Source organism: Aplidium turbinatum, chromosome 15 (assembly GCF_918807975.1).
Source record: "Aplidium turbinatum chromosome 15, kaAplTurb1.1, whole genome shotgun sequence".
Lineage (NCBI taxonomy): Eukaryota > Metazoa > Chordata > Ascidiacea > Aplousobranchia > Polyclinidae > Aplidium > Aplidium turbinatum.
In genome coordinates this window covers 2,687,486-2,703,524 of record NC_137486.1, presented here as the reverse complement: position 1 = coordinate 2,703,524, position 16,039 = coordinate 2,687,486, and positions in this window count along the sequence as shown.

The following is a 16,039-nucleotide window of genomic DNA, read 5'->3' as shown; positions in this document are numbered from 1 at the left end:
TGCCCAGAGAAACAACAGCAAGTGCGGGTGGCTGGAGTCGAACATGCAGGCTCTCGACTGCGAGCCCAACGCGCTAACCACTCGGCCACTGCTGCCGACTAACGCTCCACCAAACGCTCCTTGCTTCGATAGCTCATTTATTCAATTCAATTTATTTTTTCTTTGTCAAATTATTGATGGATGTTTCAGAAAATTTGAACCCCTACTTTTTTATCGTCAAGAAGGCGTGTCCCATGCGCGTTGGATAACAACAGCGAGTGGTTACGAATGCTGATTTTTGGGTATTGTGTTGAGCCTCAGGATAATAGGATATTCTTAAACTTCAACGTGGGGTTTCTTTCATTGTTTATGTTTATTTTCCAGCATAGTCATCCATATTGAAATTGAGAGCATCGTTTTTAGGCCTCAAACATTGGGATGCATGCTTAACAAAATGTTTCAGAACAGCGTTGAATACTGGTTCATCAACAGATTTATATACAAGTAGTAAATCTCTTGTAAACAGTACAATTAAGGGACTTTCAGCAGCGAAAGGTTTAAGTTCCCACGCTGAAGCTCCGCGGTCCGCGGTGATTTTTTCTCCAAAAAAAGTAAGATGGCTCCATGCATAGCATGTTTTTCATCTCCATCAGTGTTTTGGCGTATGATCGACAACAACAACAGAGCGCTTCATTGGAAGACTGAAAGGCGTTGTGAACGGCTTGATTCGAAATGACCAAGATGATTTGGCCAAAACAGATTTGCGCATTTGTGCTGCTTTGCACAGTTTGGTGTGATAAATAATCCCATTGAACTGTGTTGTGTTGTTGAATGGTGGTTTTGTTTGGTAGATCTTTAAACTAAATGATCAAGGGTTTAAAGTTAGCTACTGTAGTATTAGTAATTGCAACATGCATGTAAAAAATCAATGCTGATATAATCAATTGTAAATACAATATGCTAGACTAGGGTTGGGCAAACAACATTACTTTTTTTAAAAGGAGTGCTTTTTATGGCCATTTTTCACGCTGATCACCAATCCGTTGAAATTTTTGACTTAAGATGATGTCTTAGGTTGGTAAAATGCAAAAATTCAAAATGGCCGCCAAATTTATGCATTTTTCAGATAAAATTTGATAATTATGTCTTACTAGGTCATGTAATATGTCATTTTTTCTGTTTTCAGGGTCACTGATATCGAATATGAGGTCAAAACAGTGATGCAGAATGGCTTTATACAGTTATAGCTAAAACTGTGTATTTTTTATTGAAAAATACATACTTTTTAATTTCAGAACCATTTTTGAGTTGATTAATCAACTATATCTTTTGTTTTTGATGTTGTACATGTTTCGTGTTCTGAAACTAGTTATACACTTAATACACGAAGTGACCCTGTGTAAAAACGTTGTATGGGATAGTTTACCATGAGCAACCCAAAATAAAATGTTGAGTAAATTACCCGATGGAAGATACATCCTCGGTCGCACGTTGAATGTATGCAAAACAAAGAAAGGACAGAAACAATTGACACTGGTAGACAGTAGCGTAGCCAAGAATTTTGAAAGGGGGGGGTTTTGACCACCCAACGGCGGGGGGTCTGGGGGGCCTCCCCCAGAAAATTTTGAAAAATTACTTTGAATTTGGTGCATTCTGAGAGCATTTTCAACAAAAATGTGGGTAAGAATATTCCTGTAAAATGATGCTGTCCGGTAGCATAACAAAAGGATAAGATCATGTTTTCTTCGGCATTTTTCGGAAAAAAAGCAAAGTCTCTGTGTTTTCTTGTTGCTAATTCCTGGCTGAGATGTTTGAATGTTTGGTATTGGCAAAACTCGCTCTTTTAATGCAATTTTGTTTAAAACTAGGCAATTTTTTTTTAGACTGAAAGCATCATTCTCAATATCGTGACGTCACACACGTGCCAAAGGGGGGGGGGTTGTAACCCCCAAAACCCCCCCCTTGGCTACGCCACTGCTGGTAGATAGCAGCAAAATAGTTGCAACTGAACTTTGCAGAAGATTGGGTGGATAAGAACGTATACCCAAAGCATGAAAGCGTGGTATCCAAAAAGATCAAAAATGACTGAACTTCTGAGAAATTTGTGCAAACAAGATAACAATACAAGGTGCAAGAAAACGGATGCGTGGATTAGTAAAGTAATGAGTTTTAATAAGAGAATGACTAAAAATGCATACAATGTTCGAACAAAAAACAGCGACTATCAAGCGAAATTAGAGAAGCAGTTTGGAGCAAAAATGACTCCAGAAGATGAAGAATTCTACCGCGATAACTGCTTTGGAAGTTACAAAGCTATTTGTCTATCTACTGTTTCAAGTTCCTGGTGAAAACAAAAGCACCGACGAGAAACACGCCAATTATCAGCTGATAAGAAAAGAGAAGAAACGAAATCTTCTACAATGCGAGAAATAGAGGGTAAGAAGTTGCAGTATGAGGACTCATTGTCTCTGGCTGATGGCGATAATCAATCAATCAATCAGCGGTGAGCAGAAACAAGATGTGGATTTTTCAATGGATAATCTGAACTTTCGTACGTCTTCATCTTCTTCCATCACTACCCGTAGTAAGAAATCGTCCAGTTTACCTGATACTCTGGACAGTGTCAATGACTTCTACAGTAATCGTTTCCAAAAGTCAAGGTCAGAGAAAGTGGCAATAAACTCAACGAAAGAATAGTGCAATGTACAGTGCAATGTTTCTCGGATTATAAAGTGAGTGCTGCAGATTTAGCCGGTGTAATAGTACGACGAAAGTGTCCCAAAGATTTTACCTTCGTTTTTTCAAGTAGGAGAACTCTCAGCAGATATTTGGAGGATGCCTCACATATGAATTTGGAGATGGTCGCTAATATACTTCTAGAGAAAGGAGACAGTGTTGTAACTGTCGCCTCTATGACACTACTAAAGCGGCCGGCCATCGGTTGTATGATTTAAAAGCCGACCAGATTACAATATCGGGACCCAGTCGAGACAGACGTACCATGACTACTGGTTACACAGAGAATCTAAGTCACGAAGAAGCAGATGACACCGCAGCATACGCGTACAAGCTTAAATGCTTGGCAGCATTGTCAAATTCAACCGTTGATGAAATCAAGGGTGCCACTATTTTTGGATGTCCGACAGGGCATGTGACTGTACCAACCACGCTCTTGCAACATCTAGGTATTGAAGCAGAGAAGATGATAAAATGCTGTGCCCATGTAATTTTGGGAATTGACCATGCTTGCGATAAGGTTTTTCGTGATATAGAGCAAAAGATTGGTGTTCAGAAGTTGCTACACGTATCTGCTGGTGAGAAAGTATTCACATCTCCCAGCACCAGCGTCCATACTTTGGCACATATAGCAATCGCCAAATTGTTGTCGCCTAGCCACGCTGCACATTCAGTATCACTTTATAATGATTATAAAAATTGGATGGATGCTCAAGGAATTAAACACAACGGTTTCAAAGGCTTTGAGCTGATTATGCCTCTGATGGGACTGCTTGGTATTGATAAACGTGAAGATGACACGGGTGATGAAAGAACTTGGGAAGGTGTCAGGTCGTTTTTCAATAAGAAAATACCAGAAATTAGAGCCAAGCAAGAGGAGTGCATGAAGTGCAAGATGGGTCAAATCCGATTGTATGGTGCTGTACTGAATGAAGTTCTAGATGCAATGGACAGACAGTTGTCCGAGATGAACTTTTTTGCAGGTCAAAGTAGTGACGACGTCAAATTGAAACATGCACCATTGACAAATTTAGAATGCAAATCCGAATTCGCCAAACTTGATAACCGTATAACTTTCAGTGGTGGATCGACGACAGTGAGAACTCATTCAAGGAAGAATGTAGTTTCAACGAATAAATTTCTCATGGATTTGTCATTTACAGATCTCAGTGAAGATGAGAAGTTGAAGAAATGGAAATGGGCAAGGTGCTCAGAAGAAGTTACCCGGGCGAAAAAGCTTGAACAAGACTTTATTGTTAAGTTAAAAACAAGTCACCTACTAGCGCTTCTAAAAAAGCAAGAAGCGAAGAAGAAGAAAGTGTCCAAAGTGCTACTGGTACTTGAGAAGTGTAAGAAGCATGGAGGTCCGCCGACTCCAAATACCCTTGACTCTCTTGATAGACTTAATGAAACACAACTGCTCAACGAAATTGGTTACCTTAGGCTTAGATCGACAGTGGCGCCCGATATACGCCAAAAGCGTAGAATTAAATGTGCCGACGGTATAAAAACATTCACGTTTGAGAAGTTCAGTGTAGACGAACTGAAAACATCCATCAGAAATGCTTTCAAGCCAGAAGACAATATTTCTGTTGATGTCGATATCTTGCTGAAAAAAGTTCTTTGAAATTCAAAGGGCTCTTGTAGAAACAAAGTTGTTAAGATGCTGGTACCCAGACGTTGAAGTGAAAATTAAAGTAGCTTATGGAAATTTATATCTTAGTTTTTTCCTTTGAAATTATGGTCCTGCTCACATTTCTGTGCGGATTTTATCGCAATATGTATCTGGAGCAGTCCAGTTGGCCTGTGCGAGTTTAAAAACATGATTATCGATATCAGTGACCCTGAAAACAGAAAAAATGACATATTACATGACCTAGTAAGACATAATTATCAAATTTTATCTAAAAAATGCATAAATTTGGCAGCCATTTTGAATTTTTGTATTTTACCAACCTAAAACATCATCACAGATCAAAAATTTCAACGGATTCGTGATCAGCGTGAAAAATGGCCATAAAAAACACTCCTTTTAATGGGACAACAGAGAAAAAGTCTATGTGTGCCCAACCCTAGCTAGACTACTATCAATGTAGGCTACTTAATTGTTAAACAATGTGGCGCAGCACAGCAACTTAACAATAGAAATAAAAGCGTCACTGTAGCAAAATTGCCGTGTTTCTCATTGTCACAATCAATGTGCAAGCCCTCGCGACGGGCTGCTTTGTATCTTAACCGAACGTGCTGTTTTAATTGTGGAATTCTTATGCTGTATGCTATTATCGGTTATTGTCCTGTAGTAACCTCTCATTGCGAAATCTTTATTATGTGACGTATTTCTAGAACAGTGGTTCTTAAACTTTTTGAGACACGCCTCTCTTTTACAATTCTAACAAAGTTTGCGCCCCACCTTGTTACAAAATCAAAAAACATTAAGCAGAACAGCAATTCGTTCCCAGATAAGTTGCATTAATGCGAAGGATGTAACTGTTTTTTGGATACTAAGTGTTTAATTCGAGGATTAGTAGCAGAAAATGCACATCTCAGATCGGCTTCACAGTCAAGTTTGTGTCTAGATTTTGTCTTTATGTTTATGAGAGTAGAAAAAACATTTCCGCACAAGCAAGTGGATGAAAATCGAAGAAGTGTGAGTATAGCCACAGCACCCACACTCTTGTAAATGTCTGTACATGCATAGGCGCCGACTCCAGGGGGGCGGGGGGGCGGCGCCCCCCCCCCCGTGAATTTAGCTCGGGGTGGCTGCCCCCCCGCAAATTATTAAAAAAAAAATTCTAAATCAAATGTTTCTAAGTTCAGATTTGCGTTAGTTTGACCTTCATTGCGGATCGATCTCAATTAAAAGATCTACCGGTACTTGTTGCAACAAGAGCGCTGCTCCTAAGATAACAAAAGAAACAGAAGTACGGTAGCTGATAAACGCAAGCATGGTGCCGTTGAAGCATTGTAACAATGATTGAAAAACGTTTTTCTTGATTTCTTCTGCTTTGTTTTTTCTTGGGAATGTCAATAACGAGATGCGGTTTATTGTTTGCTCACTTTAGTATCTACGCGTTTTAAGAGCTAAAGTTCAAAGTGACCAGCATATAATTCGAAGTAGCCTACAGGCCTCGAAATTCGTTTTTGTTGACGGCGGACAAACGTGTCCGGTCTGAGCAGCTATCTTGGCGGACAAATTAAGTCTCAAACAATTATATGCTAGAGTTCCCCTGGAACCCGGATAATCTCTCAGATGAACCATCTGTTGAGGGCCCTAGTGTACCAATCACCACCGAGATGATCGAAAGAGCCATCAGTAAGATGCGCATGGGCAAAGCTCCTGGTCCTTCAGGAATAGCCTAATAACAGGAATAATATTCAGGAATAATAGCAGAGATGCTGAAGCCAACAGGCGAAACTGGAGTTGCTCTTATACGAGATCTTGTAGAAGCTATTGTTAGCGAGGGTCGTATACCAGCAGACTGGGAAGAAAGTTAAATCGTCAATATCTATAAAGGTAAAGGGGATGCCCTTGATAGGGGTAATTACAGAGGCTTGAAGCTGCTTGACCAGACCATGAAAATACTTGAGAGAGTGACAGAACAATTGATTAGGCAACAAGTACAGATTGATGAAATGCAATTCGGCTTCATGCCAGGCCGAGGTACAACTGACGCCATCTTCATCATTCGTCAACTTCAAGAAAAACACCTTGCCGTAAACAAGACTCTCTATATGGCCTTTGCAGGGCCTAATTAAGGCTCACGGGGCCCGAGGCACAGCTAAGTTTAGGGGCACCTGTTGGCAATCGCTTTCAATGCAATGCCCTGTAGTCTCTGCGAATGATGAAATATGGGCTAACAAATAATTCAAGCAAAACTATAACTTCATAAATATTAATTTAGCCAATTTACCAACAACTTTCTAACAGTATGAACACTCTTATACTTGTTACAAAAATTATTGGATGAAAAATCTCTCTAACAGATAAGAAATTGAGCTCATTTCAATTTTTGAAAATACTAGCAAAATATAGGCTACATTTGAATTTGAAATAGCTGAGTTTATTAATGGTTCCTTGAAACCAGTGCTGTGTTAAACCCTTTGTGGGCCCCGGGGCCAGAATAATTTTGGGCCCTCTATCGTCAAGCAAACCTATAATATTGTGCATATTTTCACTGCACCGACATGGAAATGTGGTTCATTTCAATAGACTTTCTCACCAGTTTAGAAAACAACACAAGTGTAAGTAACCGCAAACACAGGTCTATCATTTCTTAGCTACACCTTTGCTCGGAATGAAAGCCGAAAGTGTTAACAATTTCTAATAAAAAAATACTGGCAATGGAACATATCGGTCACTATGCGGTAATACCATCGTACCGCACAAAATTTTGACTGTTTGAACTTTGCCGCCCGGCACAGCGCAGATAAAATCTGACGATAAAACCAAAACTGTACAAATTATTAATTTTCATTCAGATTTGGTCATCTGGTAACATTATTGTTTTTCACCATTTTTATGTTTTATCTGGCAACATTACTTGTTCTGTCAACCAAGGTAAAAACAATAAATGTTGTAATTTGTAATAACACAAGCAGTGTAAAGCGTTTTGAGGATCAGGTGTTCAATTATTTTTATTCAACATTATTTCATTCCAAGGCAAAGCTTTCATAATTTTATGTAGGCATTCAAGTTAATTAAATTTTTTAGAGTATAGTAGCCTGGGTGGTGCTCTTGCACAAGACGCCCTGTTGGTCAACTGGACAAAATGATGACGTCAAAAACGTCAAACACATTGGACTATACTATTATGAAAAAGGAAGTGCGGGGTGGAAATGCAATGAAACACACCAGAAGGAAATTGTCTCCCATTTATTGATTTGTTGTTCAATTTAAACAAATATGCGATCGGTGAAAAGCACAAGCATAGATCTAACCAAAAAAGTTAATACCAAGTCCCACTATGGTACTAGCTCCATCTGGTGGCCACCTAAACTTGACCAAATTCAAACCATAACGAAAACATTCAAACCATAACGAAAACATCATTTTAAATGATAAACAATCTAAATCAAATCCAATTAAAAGAACATGTTACTGTTTATTGAAGTGCTAACTTTCATTTTTATATCTTATTGAATATGCGCGCAATCGTTGTTCGAAGACAGCCCCCCAACGAAGCTTTTGCCCAATGCATTTCAATGGCGAATCGATCGTCTTTCAGTTCACGCCCTGCGTGTTTACGATAATTAATTGTCTCCCATTTATTCATTTCTTGCTCAATTTCAACAGATTTGCTATCGTTAAAAAGCACAAGCATAGATCTAACCAACTAAGTTAATATCAAGTCCCAAAATACTACTAGCTCCATCTAGTGGCCACCTAAACTTGACCAAATTCAAACCATTATCAAAAGTTTATTTTAAATGATAAAAACATTTAACGACAACCAATTAAAAGAACATATTACTGTTTATTGAAGGGCTAACTTTCATTTTTATATCTTATTTAATATGCAAGCAATCGTTGTTCGAAGACAGCCCCCCAACGAAGCTTTTGCCCAATGCATTTCAATGGCGAAATGATCGTCTTTCAGTTCACGCCCTGCTTGTTCACGATAATTAATTGTCTCCCATTTATTCATTTCTTGCTCAATTTCAACAGATTTGCTATCGTTGAAAAGCACAAGCATAGATCTAACCAACTAAGTTAATACCAAGTCCCAAAATACTACTAGCTCCATCTGGTGGCCACCTAAACTTGACCAAATTCAAACCATTATCAAAAGTTTATTTGCAATGATGAAAACATTAAACGACAAAAGAACATAGCCTATTACTGTTTGCCCAATGCATTTCAATGGCGAATCGATCGTCTTTCAGTTCACGCCCTGCGTGATCACGATAATTAATTGTCTCCCATTTATTCATTTCTTGCTCAATTTCAACAGATTTGCTATCGTTGAAAAGCACAAGCATATATCTAACCAACTAAGTTAATATCAAGTCCCAAAAAACTACTAGCTCCATCTAGTGGCCACCTAAACTTGACCAAATGCAAACCATCACCAAAACTTCATTTGAAATGATAAACAATCTAAATCAAATTTTTTCGAATTGGCTCTAGTTTTTGAGATAGCCTACAGCAAATACTTTTTTTTGGCAATTTTGAGCCCCTATAGATTTAACATCGTGTCGTTTATTACATAAACAAAACTGAAAGTAATCCCAGGCACATTTCTGAGTTGTATAAACGCCATTTGAAACCAATCACGTTGATTACAACCCAAACAAACGGCTATTTAACGTTTAGGCTACTGGCTTAGTAACAATCAAAATACGACTTGAAGCAAGCCTTAGGATACAAGATGTAGAATATATAACTTGTGCTTCGAACAACGATTGCTCGCATATTAAATAAGATATAAAAATGAAAGTTAGCCCTTCAATAAACAGTGACATGTTCTTTTAATTGGAATTGATTTAGGTTGTTTATCATTTCAAATGAAGTTTTGGTGATGGTTTGCATTTGTTCAAGTTTAGGTGGCCACTAGATGAAGCTAGTAGTATTTTGGGACTTGGTATTAACTTAGTTGATTAGATCTATGCTTGTGCTTTTCAACGGTAGCAAATCTGTTGAAATTGAGCAAGAAATGAATAAATGGGAGACAATTAATTATCGTGAACACGCAGGGCGTGAACTGAAAGACGATCGATTCGCCATTGAAATGCATTGGGCAAAAGCTTCGTTGGGGGGCTGTCTTCGAACAACGATTGCTCATATATTAAATAAGGTATAAAAATGAAATTTAGCCCTTCAATAAACAATAACATGTTCTTCTAATTGGTTGTCGTTTAATGTTCTTATCATTGCAAATAAACTTTTGATAATGGTTTGAATTTGGTCAAGTTTAGTTGGCCACTAGATGGAGCTAGTAGTATTTTAGGACTTGGTATTAACTTAGTTGGTTAGATCTATACTTGTGCTTTTCAACGATAGCAAATCTGTTGAAATTGAGCAAGAAATGAATAAATGGGAGACAATTAATTATCGTGAACACGCAGGGCGTGAACTGAAAGACGATCGATTCGCCATTGAAATGCATTGGGAAAAAGCTTCGTTGGGGGGCTGTCTTCGAACAACGATTGCTCATATATTAAATAAGATATAAAAATGAAGGTTAGCCCTTCAATAAACAGTAACATGTTCTTTTAATTGGATTTGATTTAGATTGTTTATCATTTAAAATGAAGTTTTGGTGATGGTTTGCATTTGGTCAAGTTTAGGTGGCCACTAAATGGAGCTATTAGTATTTTGGGACTTCATATTAACTTAGTTGGTTAGATCTATGCTTGTGCTTTTCAACGGTAGCAAATCTGTTGAAATTGAGCAAGAAATGAATAAATGGGAGACAATTAATTATCGTGATCACGCAGGGTGTGAACTGAAAGACGATCGATTCGCCATTGAAATGCATTGGGCAAAAGCTTCGTTGCGGGTGCTGTCTTCGAACAACGATTGCTTGCATATTAAATAAGATATAAAAATGAAAGTTAGCCCTTCAATAAACAGTAATATGTTCTTTTAATTGGTTGTCGTTAAATGTTTTTATCATTTAAAATAAACTTTTGATAATGGTTTGAATTTGGTCAAGTTTAGGTGGCCACTAGATGGAGCTAGTAGTATTTTGGGACTTGGTATTAACTTAGTTGGTTAGATCTATGCTTGTGCTTTTCAACGATAGCAAATCTGTTGAAATTGAGCAAGAAATGAATAAATGGAAGACAATTAATTATCGTGATCACGCAGGGCGTGAACTGAAAGACGATCGATTCGCCATTGAAATGCATTAGGCAAAAGCCTCGTTGGGGGGCTGTCTTCGAACAACGATTGCTCGCATATTAAATAAGATATAAAAATGAAAGTTAGCCCTTCAATAAACAGTAATATGTTCTTTTAATTGGTTGTCGTTTAATGTTTTTATCATTTAAAATAAACTTTTGATAATGGTTTGAATTTGGTCAAGTTTAGGTGGCCACCAGATAGAGCTAGTAGTATTTTGGGACTTGGTATTAACTAAGTTGGTTAGATCTATGCTTGTGCTTTTCAACGGTAGCAAATCTGTTGAAATTGAGCAAGAAATGAATAAATGGGAGACAATTAATTATCGTGAACACGCAGGGCGTGAACTGAAAGACGATCGATTCGCCATTGAAATGCATTGGGAAAAAGCTTCGTTGGGGGGCTGTCTTCGAACAACGATTGCTCATATATTAAATAAGGTATAAAAATGAAATTTAGCCCTTCAATAAACAATAACATGTTCTTCTAATTGGTTGTCGTTTAATGTTCTTATCATTGCAAATAAACTTTTGATAATGGTTTGAATTTGGTCAAGTTTAGTTGGCCACTAGATGGAGCTAGTAGTATTTTAGGACTTGGTATTAACTTAGTTGGTTAGATCTATACTTGTGCTTTTCAACGATAGCAAATCTGTTGAAATTGAGCAAGAAATGAATAAATGGGAGACAATTAATTATCGTGAACACGCAGGGCGTGAACTGAAAGACGATCGATTCGCCATTGAAATGCATTGGGAAAAAGCTTCGTTGGGGGGCTGTCTTCGAACAACGATTGCTCATATATTAAATAAGATATAAAAATGAAGGTTAGCCCTTCAATAAACAGTAACATGTTCTTTTAATTGGATTTGATTTAGATTGTTTATCATTTAAAATGAAGTTTTGGTGATGGTTTGCATTTGGTCAAGTTTAGGTGGCCACTAAATGGAGCTATTAGTATTTTGGGACTTCATATTAACTTAGTTGGTTAGATCTATGCTTGTGCTTTTCAACGGTAGCAAATCTGTTGAAATTGAGCAAGAAATGAATAAATGGGAGACAATTAATTATCGTGATCACGCAGGGTGTGAACTGAAAGACGATCGATTCGCCATTGAAATGCATTGGGCAAAAGCTTCGTTGCGGGTGCTGTCTTCGAACAACGATTGCTTGCATATTAAATAAGATATAAAAATGAAAGTTAGCCCTTCAATAAACAGTAATATGTTCTTTTAATTGGTTGTCGTTAAATGTTTTTATCATTTAAAATAAACTTTTGATAATGGTTTGAATTTGGTCAAGTTTAGGTGGCCACTAGATGGAGCTAGTAGTATTTTGGGACTTGGTATTAACTTAGTTGGTTAGATCTATGCTTGTGCTTTTCAACGATAGCAAATCTGTTGAAATTGAGCAAGAAATGAATAAATGGAAGACAATTAATTATCGTGATCACGCAGGGCGTGAACTGAAAGACGATCGATTCGCCATTGAAATGCATTAGGCAAAAGCCTCGTTGGGGGGCTGTCTTCGAACAACGATTGCTCGCATATTAAATAAGATATAAAAATGAAAGTTAGCCCTTCAATAAACAGTAATATGTTCTTTTAATTGGTTGTCGTTTAATGTTTTTATCATTTAAAATAAACTTTTGATAATGGTTTGAATTTGGTCAAGTTTAGGTGGCCACCAGATAGAGCTAGTAGTATTTTGGGACTTGGTATTAACTAAGTTGGTTAGATCTATGCTTGTGCTTTTCAACGATAGCAAATCTGTTGAAATTGAGCGAGAAATGAATAAATGGGAGACAATTAATTATCGTGATCACGCAGGGCGTGAACTGAAAGACGATCGATTCGCCATTGAAATGCATTGGGCAAAAGCTTCGTTGGGGGGCTGTCTTCGAACAACGATTGCTCATATATTAAATAAGATATAAAAATGAAAGTTAACACTTCAATAAACAGTGACATGTTCTTTTAATTGGATTTGATTTAGATTGTTTATCATTTCAAATGAAGTTTTGGTGATGGTTTGCATTTGGTCAAGTTTAGGTGGCCACTAGATAAAGCTAGTAGTATTTTGGGACTTGGTATTAACTTAGTTGGTTAGATCTATGCTTGTACTTTCTGAACGATAGCAAATCTGTTGAAATTGAGCAAGAAATGAATAAATGGGAGACAATTAATTATCGTGAACACGCAGGGCGTGAACTGAAAGACGATCGATTCGCCATTGAAATGCATTGGGCAAACAGTAATAGGCTATGTTCTTTTAATTGGTTGTCGTTTAATGTTTTCATCATGGCAAATAAACTTTTGATAATGGTTTGAATTTGGTCAAGTTTAGGTGGCCACCAGATGGAGCTAGTAGTATTTTGGGACTTGATATTAACTTAGTTGGTTAGATATATGCTTGTGCTTTTCAACGATAGCAAATCTGTTGAAATTGAGCAAGAAATGAATAAATGGGAGACAATTAATTGTCGTGATCACGCAGGGCGTGAACTGAAAGACGATCGATTCGCCATTGAAATGCATTGGGCAAAAGCTTCGTTGGGGGGCTGTCTTCGAACAACGATTGCTTGCATATCAAATAAGATATAAAAATGAAAGTTAGCCCTTCAATAAACAGTAACATGTTCTTTTAATTGGCTGTCATTTAATGTTTTTATCATTGCAAATAAACTTTTGATAATGGTTTGAATTTGGTCAAGTTTAGGTGACCACTAGATGAAGCTAGTAGTTTTTTAGGACTTGATATTAACTTAGTTGGTTAGATCTATGCTTGTGCTTTTCAACGATAGCAAATCTGTTGAAATTGAGCCAGAAATGAATAAATGAGAGACAATTAATTATCGTGATCACGCAGGCCGTGAACTGAAAGACGATCGATTCGCCATTGAAATGCATTGGGCAAAAGCTTCGTTGGGGGGGGCTGTCTTCGAACAACGATTGCTCGCATATTAAATAAGATATAAAAATGAAAGTTAACACTTCAATAAACAGTAATATGTTCTTGCAATTGGTTGTCGTTAAATGTTTTTATCATTGCAAATAAACTTTTGATAATGGTTTGAATTTGGTCAAGTTTAGGTGGCCACTAGATAGAGCTAGTAGTATTTTGGGACTTGATATTAACTTAGTTGGTTAGATCTATGCTTGTGCTTTTCAACGATAGCAAATCTGTTGAAATTGAGCAAGAAATGAATAAATGGGAGACAATTAATTATCGTGAACACGCAGGCCGTGAACTGAAAGACGATCGATTCGCCATTGAAATGCATTGGGCAAAAGCTTCGTTGGGGGGCTGTCTTCGAACAACGATTGCTCGCATATTCAATAAGATATAAAAATGAAAGTTAACACTTCAATAAACAGTAATATGTTCTTGCAATTGGTTGTCGTTAAATGTTTTTATCATTGCAAATAAACTTTTGATAATGGTTTTAATTTGGTCAAGTTTAGGTAGCCACTAGATGGAGCTAGTAGTATTTTGGGACTTGATATTAACTTAGTTGGTTAGATCTATGCTTGTGCTTTTCAACGATAGCAAATCTGTTGAAATTGAGCAAGAAATGAATAAATGGGAGACAATTAATTATCGTGAACAAGCAGGGCGTGAACTGAAAGACGATCGATTCGCCATTGAAATGCATTGGGCAAAAGCTTCGTTGGGGGGCTGTCTTCGAACAACGATTGCTCGCATATTAAATAAGATATAAAAATGAAAGTTAGCCTTTCAATAAACAGTAATATGTTCTTTTGATTGGTTGTCGTTAAATGTTTTTATCATATAAAATAAACTTTTGATAATGGTTTGAATTTGGTCAAGTTTAGGTGGCCACCAGATAGAGCTAGTAGTATTTTGGGACTTGATATTAACTTAGTTGGTTAGATATATGCTTGTGCTTTTCAACAATAGCAAATTTGTTGAAATTGAGCAAGAAATGAATAAATGGGAGACAATTAATTATCGTGAACACGCAGGGCGTGAACTGAAAGACGATCGATTCGCCATTAAAATGCATTGGGCAAAAGCTTCGTTGGGGGGCTGTCTTCGAACAACGATTGCTCGCATATTAAATAAGATATAAAAATGAAAGTTAGCCCTTCAATAAACAGTAATATGTTCTTTTAATTGGTCGTCGTTAAATGTTTTTATCGTTGCAAATAAACTTTTGATAATGGTTTGAATTTGGTCAAGTTTAGGTGGCCACTAGATGGAGCTAGTAGTATTTTGGTAATTGATATTAACTTAGTTGGTTAGATATATGCTTGTGCTTTTCAACGATAGCAAATCTGTTGAAATTGAGCAAGAAATGAATAAATGGGAGACAATTAATTATCGTGAACACACAGGGCGTGAACTGAAAGACGATCGATTCGCCATTGAAATGCATTGGGCAAAAGCTTCGTTGGGAGGCTGTCTTCGAACAACGATTGCGCGCATATTCAATAAGATATAAAAATGAAAGTTAGCACTTCAATAAACAGTAACATGTTCTTTTAATTGGATTTGATTTAGATTGTTTATCATTTAAAATGATGTTTTCGTTATGGTTTGAATGTTTTCGTTATGGTTTGCATTTGGTCAAGTTTAGGTGGCCACCAGATGGAGCTAGTACCATAGTGGGACTTGGTATTAACTTTTTTGGTTAGATCTATGCTTGTGCTTTTTTCCGATCGCATATTTGTTTAAATATTTCCCTCTGGTGTGTTTTATTGCATTTCCACCCCGCATTTTCTCTTTCATAATAGTATATTCCAATGTGTGTGACGTTTTTGACGTCATTATTTTGTCCAGTTGACCAACAGGGCGTCTTGTGCAAGAGCACCGCCTGGGTTAGTGGCAAGAATAAACAGGTCCCTTATGTTAAGAATGATTTTTGTTTTGTACCGTACAACATGTGATATGCCAGGCTTATAAGGTATTTGAAGATAAGAGCAATTTCATGTGCATATATTCAGAAAAGTAAATACAGAAGAACGTTTTTGCTAAAAGTACAGGACAGGTTTTTCCTGCTCGCAACATCACTAGTCAAGGATATTTATAATTACGGTATTGTAAATGTCAAAAATAAAAGGATAATTAAACTATCTGAAATGCTATTTTGCTTACAGCTAACAATTTTTTAAAACAAAACACTTTTATTGGTGAAAATAAATTGAATATGTGAATTCACAAAGGGCCCAACCCTATTTTTTTTATTTTACTATTTGTGCTTTCCGATTTCTTTCAATGTCTTCTAAATGATGCTTAAAAAAACAGCCAAATTTTTCAAACATATCGGTAAGCACATAAAAAATACCCTATCAATTTTTCCATTGGTTTTGAAATGGGCCCAACTACAGCAATTGCACTTCAACTTCTCTATAGTTTCTCCACAGAATCCTCAATGAGTGAACTTTTTAGGTATATATGATGCTTCTTACCAGTATTTTTAAGCATATAATCAGTGCTATATTCGAGGGTATACGGGATA